The sequence below is a fragment of the Oncorhynchus gorbuscha genome, linkage group LG24, assembly GCF_021184085.1.
Source record: "Oncorhynchus gorbuscha isolate QuinsamMale2020 ecotype Even-year linkage group LG24, OgorEven_v1.0, whole genome shotgun sequence".
NCBI lineage: Eukaryota > Metazoa > Chordata > Actinopteri > Salmoniformes > Salmonidae > Oncorhynchus > Oncorhynchus gorbuscha.
This window is the reverse complement of record NC_060196.1, coordinates 58,340,548-58,348,047: the sequence shown is the minus strand read 5'-3', so window position 1 is coordinate 58,348,047 and position 7,500 is coordinate 58,340,548. Positions and strand designations below refer to the sequence as shown.

Genomic DNA, 7,500 nt, shown 5'->3' with positions numbered 1-7,500 from the left:
GCTGATCTACATGATGTTATAGCTGATCTACATGATGATGTTATAGCTGTTATAGCTGATCTACATGATGTTATAGCTGATCTACATGATGTTATAGCTGTTATAGCTGATCTACACAATGTTATAGCTGATCTACATGATGATGTTACAGATGTTATAGCTGATCTACATGATGTTATAGCTGTTATAGCTGATCTACATGATGTTATAGCTGTTATAGCTGATCTACATGATGCTATAGCTGATCTACATGATGTTACAGCTGTTATAGCTGATCTACATGATGTTATAGCTGTTATAGCGGATCTACATGATGTTATAGCTGTTATAGCTGATCTACACGGTGTTATAGCTGATCTACATGATGTTATAGCTTATCTACATGAAGTTATAGCTGATCTACATGATGTTATAGCTGTTATAGCTGCTGATCTACATGATGTTATAGCTGATCTACATGATGTTATAGCATGATCTGATCTACAGCTGATGTTATAGCTGATCTACATGATGTTATAGCTGATCTACATGATGTTATAGATGTTATAGCTGATCTACATGATGTTATCACTGATCTACATGATGATGTTATAGCTGATCTACATGATGTTATAGCTGATCTACATGATGTTATAGCTGATCTACATGATGTTATAGCTGATCTACATGATGTTATAGCTGATCTACATTATGTTATAGCTGTTACAGCAGATCTTCATGATGTTATAGCTGTTATAGCTGATCGACATGATGTTATCACTGATCTACATGATGTTTTAGCTGATCTACACAATGTTACAATCAAGTATAGTAAATAAACCAGCTGTGGCCCCTACCTGCTCTTGGGTCAGTCCTCTGTACCTTATCCCTCCATCTCTGGGAGGACGGATGATAGCACAGCCGCCTGAGAACGAGAGGAGAGACACACCGTCAGATAAATGAGAGATGACCAGGACATGAGGAGAGACACACCGTCAGATAAATGAGAGATGACCAGGACATGAGGAGAGACAGCCAGCCAGCCCTTCATAGTGCACTACATTGCCTTTATAGTGCAGTACATTCCCTTCATAGTGCACTACATTGCCTTTATAGTGCACTATATTCCCTTCATAGTGCACTACATTCCCTTCATAGTGCACTACATTCCTTTTATAGTGCACTACATTCCCTTCATAGTGCACTACATTGCCTTTATAGTGCACTACATTCCCTTCATAGTGCACTACATTCCTTTTATAGTGCACTACATTCCCTTTATAGTGCACTACATTCCCTTTAAACAGTGCACTACATTCCTTCATAGTGCACTACATTCCTTTTATAGTGCACTACATTCCCTTTATAGTGCACTACATTCCCTTTACAGTGCACTACATTCCCTTCATAGTGCACTACATTCCCTTTACAGTGCACTACATTCCCTTTATAGTGCACTACATTCCCTTTATAGTGCACTACATTCCCTTTATAGTGCACTACATTCCCTTTATAGTGCACTACATTCCCTTCATAGTGCACTACATTCCCTTTATAGTGCACTACATTCTCTTTATAGTGCTCTACATTCCCTTTATAGTGCACTACATTCCTTTTATAGTGCACTATGATAATTGGGACGCACACCTATATGTCATATCTGATGATGGCCACTAGGTGGAGCGCTATACCTACTGTCTACTTATCAGACATGGACCTCTGTCTTATTATGATTCCTCGCCTCCTTTTCAACCGTTTTGGAGAAGGAGATTAAGATTCTGGTCTTCTTCTCCAATGGGTTTTGAGTGGGAGGTGAGGAGAGAGTATGCGAGGATGCCAGGACCTCGTCTAGGGGAGATAGCACACAGGAGGTAGCCAGGACCTCGTCTAGGGGAGATAACACACAGGAGGTAGCCAGGACCTTGTCTAGGGGAGATAACACAGGAGGTAGCCAGGGAGGGGAGATAACACACAGGAGGTAGCCAGGACCTTGTCTAGGGGAGATAGCACACAGGAGGTAGCCAGGAACTCGTCTAGGGGAGATAACACACAGGAGGTATAGCCAGGACCTCGTCTAGGGGAGATAACACACAGGAGGTAGCCAGGACCTCGTCTAGGGGAGATAACACACAGGAGGTAGCCAGGACCTCGTCTAGGGGAGATAGCACACAGGAGGTAGCCAGGACCTCGTCTAGGGGAGATAGCACACAGGAGGTAGCCAGGACCTCGTCTAGGGGAGATAACACACAGGAGGTAGCCAGGACCTCGTCTAGGGGAGATAACACACAGGAGGTAGCCAGGACCTCGTCCAGGGGAGATAACACACAGGAGGTATAGCCAGGACCTCGTCTAGGGGAGATAGCACACAGGAGGTAGCCAGGACCTCGTCTATGGGAGATAACACACAGGAGGTAGCCAGGACCTCGTTCAGGGGAGATAACACACAGGAGGTAGCCAGGCTCCTGATGAAGACATCAACAGACCTTTCATGTTGACAGAGGAGTGAACTCTCCCTGCTTATCAGGCTAATCACACACACACACACACACACACACACACACACACACACACACACACACACACACACACACACACACACACACACACACACACACACACACACACACACACACACACACACACACACACACACACACACACACACACTCACTCACTCACACACACCACACCTCGCAATACATAAAAAATTAGGCAACCATTTAAATTAGCATAATGGTACTAGCTGATTATCGTCGTAGCCTAGCTTCACACTGTTGCTGTCGAGACCCCGTAACAGTTATAATTGAATGTCATCTAATTTTAAAGGATGTCACTGCTGCCATCCACGTAGCATAACGTCTCTCTCTCTCTCTACTGCTGTAGTCGTGTTGTCAGTGTTAGCTGATTAACAGTGTAGCAGACCAACTAGCTATTGGTTTTGTCTAATAGATAACTGCCTGTGTCCTCTCAACAGTCCACATAGGATAGTGTTTCTCACATAGATAGCATTTCTATTTCGGTGGGTATTGTGGGTATTGTGGGTATTGTGGGTATTGTGGGTATTGCGTCTGCTCTGCTGCATTGTACCTCTCTCTCTTCAGAGGAGGCTCCTCAGAGGAGGAAGGGGAGGACCATCCTCAGTGAATTTCATTAAAAAATAAAACTATAGTAAATATAATCACTTCACCAAATTATAGATTAAAACACTGTTTTGCAATGAAGGATCTACAGTAGCCTCAACAGCACTCTGTAGGGTAGCACCATGGTGTAGCCGGAGGACAGATAGCTTCCGTCCTCCTCTGGGTACATTGATTTTCAATACAAAACACAGGAAGCTCATGGATCTCACCCCCTTCCATAGACTTCCACAGTAAATATAACAACTTCTGGAGGACATCCTCCAACCTATCAGAGCTTTTGCAGTATGAACTGACATGTTGTCCAGCCAATCAAAGGATCAGAAAATGAATCTAGTACTGAAAGCATAAGCTACGTTCAGGGGAGATAGCACACAGGAGTAACACAGTTACTGGCACAACGCTCTAACCACTAGACTACCTGCTGGTTACTGGCACAACGCTCTAACCACTAGGCTACCTGCTGGTTACTGGCACAACGCTCTAACCACTAGGCTACCTGCTGGTTACTGGCACAACGCTCTAACCACTAGGCTACCTGCTGGTTACTGGCACAACGCTCTAACCACTAGGCTACCTGCTGGTTACTGGCACAACGCTCTAACCACTAGGCTACCTGCTGGTTACTAACTAAGCACTAGGCTACCTGCTGGTTACTGGCACAATGCTCTAACCACTAGGCTACCTGCTGGTTACTGGCACAACGCTCTAACCACTAGGCTACCTGCTGGTTACTGACCTAATGCTCTAACCACTAGCTAGCACTGCAGTTCATAAAATGTGGTGAGTAGTTTTTATTTATTTAACTAGGCAAGTCAGTTAAGATTTCTGTTTTACAATGACAGCCTAGGAACAGTGGGTTAACTGCCTTGTTCAGGGACAGAACAACATATTTTTATCTTGTCAGCTCGGGGGTTTGATCTAGCAACCTTTACGGTTACTAGTCCAACGCGCTAACCACTAGACTACCTGCTGGTTACTAGTCCAAAGCTCTAACCACTAGGCTACCTGCTGGTTACTGGCACAACACTCTAACCACTAACCACTAGGCTACCTGCTGCTCTAACCACTAGGCTACCTGTTACTGGCACAACGCTGCTGGTTACTAGTCCAACGCTCTAACCACTAGGCCACCTGCTGGCTACCTGCTAACCACTAGACTACCTGCTGGTTACTTAACTACCTACTGGTTACTACAACGCTCTAACCTAAACCTGGTTAATGGCACAACACTATAACCACTAGGCTACCTGCTGGTTACTGGCACAACGCTCTAACCACTAGACTACCTGCTGGTTACTGGCACAACGCTCTAACCACTAGGCTACCTGCCGCCTGACTCAAAGAGAGAGAAAGACAATCGTTGAACATTTTTGAACAAATTCATTTCTTCCAAAATCTAGAACCACTAGAGAGATACGCTCTTTTTTCTTCACTTAACCACTTAGTTAGCACTAACTACCTGCTGGTTACTGACCTAATGCTCTAACCACTAGACTACCTGCTGGTTTGGCACAACGCTCTAACCACTACCTGCTGGTTAATGGCACAACACTATAACCACTAGACTACCTGCTGGTTACTGGCACAACGCTCTAACCACAGACTACCTGCTGGTTACTGGATGCTCTAACCACTAGACTAGTTACTGGCAAGCTCTAACCACTAGGCTACCTGCCGCCTGACTCAAAGAGAGAGAAAGACAATCGTTGAACATTTTTGAACAAATTCATTTCTTCCAAAATGAAGAAGCAAGAGAGAGATATTTCGTTTTTTTCTTCACTTACTTAGTTAGCAAATGCAGATAGCTAGTTTTGCCTACTGAAACAGCTTGCCAAAACAGAGGGATGCTATAGCTGGCAGGGTTTACTAACACGTTAGTTATATTAGCTATGATGACTATGACGTTACATTAGCTAATATGTTGACAACGAGGATTAACGTGTATGTATAGAGGTCATGGTATGGTTTGGCTTGGAAAGGGGTTTTTTTCAGCCCGGGTTACATACAGGTGATGTGTTGTGCGTTGTCAAGGTAACAGTCGAGAGGAATAAAGCGCATAGATACGAGAAGGAATACAACGTGGCTGTTATGAAAGTGAACTGCATTTATGGGTGATCAGAGGTGTATTCATTCCGATTCTGTTGAAATACGTTTCTTAACCGCAAGCAAACGAAACAAAAACGGGAATAAACATACCTGAATTTGTCCAATAGAAACGCTCCTTTTGCAACTGTTGGACTAATGACTACACTCTTGATCAGCTACATGCAGGCAAGAGTGTGCAAGGCGGTATTGAATGTGTCACTGTCTGTCACTTCAAATGTTTCTCCCCACATGTGTGCACCTACGTTGTAAATATTTCATTCATACGCTAGGTTGTAGCAACCTCATGATGGGTATAGGGAAAACGTGATTATCATGTAGTAGCCTAAACCTATTGATGTTACATTGAACTGGGTGAATGGAATATGAATGACAGTCATCCAATATGCTGTAATAGAAATATGCCTCATCTTCCTACCTAATTTTAAACAGCATTGACCACCATTGCTCTCTAACCCCCAGCTCCCTGAGAGTATATGTGTGTATGTAACTGCCTTCAGAGAAGGTTGCATCTGCAACCTACGATTACGGCCAGGTTTACCCACAGTGTCACCTCCTAATTCCCACTGCCCTGTCTGGGTTCATCCACAGTGTCACCTCCTAATTCCCACTGCCCTGTCTGGGTTCATCCACAGTGTCACCTCCTAATTCAAATCAAATCAAATCAAATTTATTTATATAGCCCTTCGTACATCAGCTGATGTCACAAAGTGCTGTACAGAAACCCAGCCTAAAACCCCAAACAGCAGACAATGCAGGTGTAAAAGCACTAATTCCCACCACCCTGTCTGGGTTCATCCACAGTGTCACCTCCTAATTCTAATTATTCAAAATCAACATCCCAATTAGAATTTGGACCCAAATATTTGACAGTGTAATCCTACCAATAGTTTGGGGGCCACTTAATAAACTGGACTTTAAAATATGGGACAAAAATCGAATTGAAGCCCTACATGTAGAATTCTGTCAGTCCAAAGAAATACACCAACTAACGCATTTAGGACAGAATTGGGTCCATTGCCAGTGGAATTGAAAATACAGAAAATATTTTTTAAATATTAAATATTAAAATTCAAGTCCAAATTCAAGTCTCCAATTTAAAGCACTTCAAAACCAAGAGTTGAGCCCAGAAACAAGCCCTCTCAGTCAGCTGGTGTTGGACCTCACAAACCAAGCTGACACCAGCAATGCTTCTAAAGAAAGAATTCCAATAAACAAAATCATGAACCAATCAAAGGACTCATATCTACGACATTGGAAAAACTCAACAAAATCCCAAAGCCGACTAAATTGCTATCTGGCACTAAACAGAGAATATGAATTGGCTGATTATCTCTACTCAGTCAGAGATACGAATCAGAGACAGATCGTTACCAAGTACAGGCTGAGTGACCACCGATTGGCAATAGAAACCGGCAGACATAAAAAGACATGGCTACCCAAAGAGGAGTGTGTATGTGGTCACTGCATGACAGGGGAGGTAGAAACAGAGATACACATTATCCTTTACTGTAAGAAATATTCCTCACCAAGAGATTCATTATTCACAGAAATGACTACATTTATTCCAAATGTATTCTAAAAAACAAAAAAATACTAATGGTTGAAGGAGCAATGGCTCCTCTTGCAGCCAAATATGTATTTGCCTGCCATAGCCTGAGGGACACTGAATAATAACATCTGTATAGTAAACAGTAACTTAGTCATAATTAGTACTATTGTTATTATTAGTAGTATTATTCTAATAGTAGTGGTATGGGTAGTAGGGTGATGGTAGTGATAGCAGTTTAGTGGTGGTGGTGGTGGTGGTGGTAGAAGTAATGATGATGGTGATGGTAGTAGTAATGATGATGGTAGTAGTAATGATGATGGTAGTAGTAATGATGATGGTAGTGATAGCAGTTTAGTGGTGGTGGTGGTGGTGGTGGTGGTGGTGGTGGTAGAAGTAATGATGATGGTAGTGGTAGTAGTAATGATGATGGTAGTGATAGCAGTTTAGTGGTGGTGGTGGTGGTGGTGGTAGAAGTAATGATGATGGTGATGGTAGTAGTAATGATGATGGTAGTGATAGCAGTTTAGTGGTGGTGGTGGTGGTGGTAATGATGATGGTAGTAGTAATGATGATGGTAGTGGTAGTAGTAATGATGATGGTAGTGGTGGTGGTGATGGTAGTTGTCGTAGTACTGATGATGGTAGTAGTAATGATGATGGTAGTGATAGCAGTTTAGTGGTGGTGGTGGTGGTGGTAGAAGTAATGATGATGGTAGTGATAGCGGTT

The 7,500-nt window shown here is 43.0% G+C and overlaps 1 long non-coding RNA gene across 1 annotated transcript in view; it reads right to left on the bottom strand.

Annotated features, from left to right (window-relative positions):
- LOC124013437 overlaps nucleotides 1-7,500 on the bottom strand; it is a 79,625-nt gene that overhangs the window by 2,140 nt on the left and 69,985 nt on the right. Inside the window, exon 3 of the long non-coding RNA XR_006834867.1 lies at nucleotides 837-904. This is a non-coding gene — a long non-coding RNA (uncharacterized LOC124013437). The remainder of the gene's footprint in view (nucleotides 1-836; nucleotides 905-7,500) is intronic.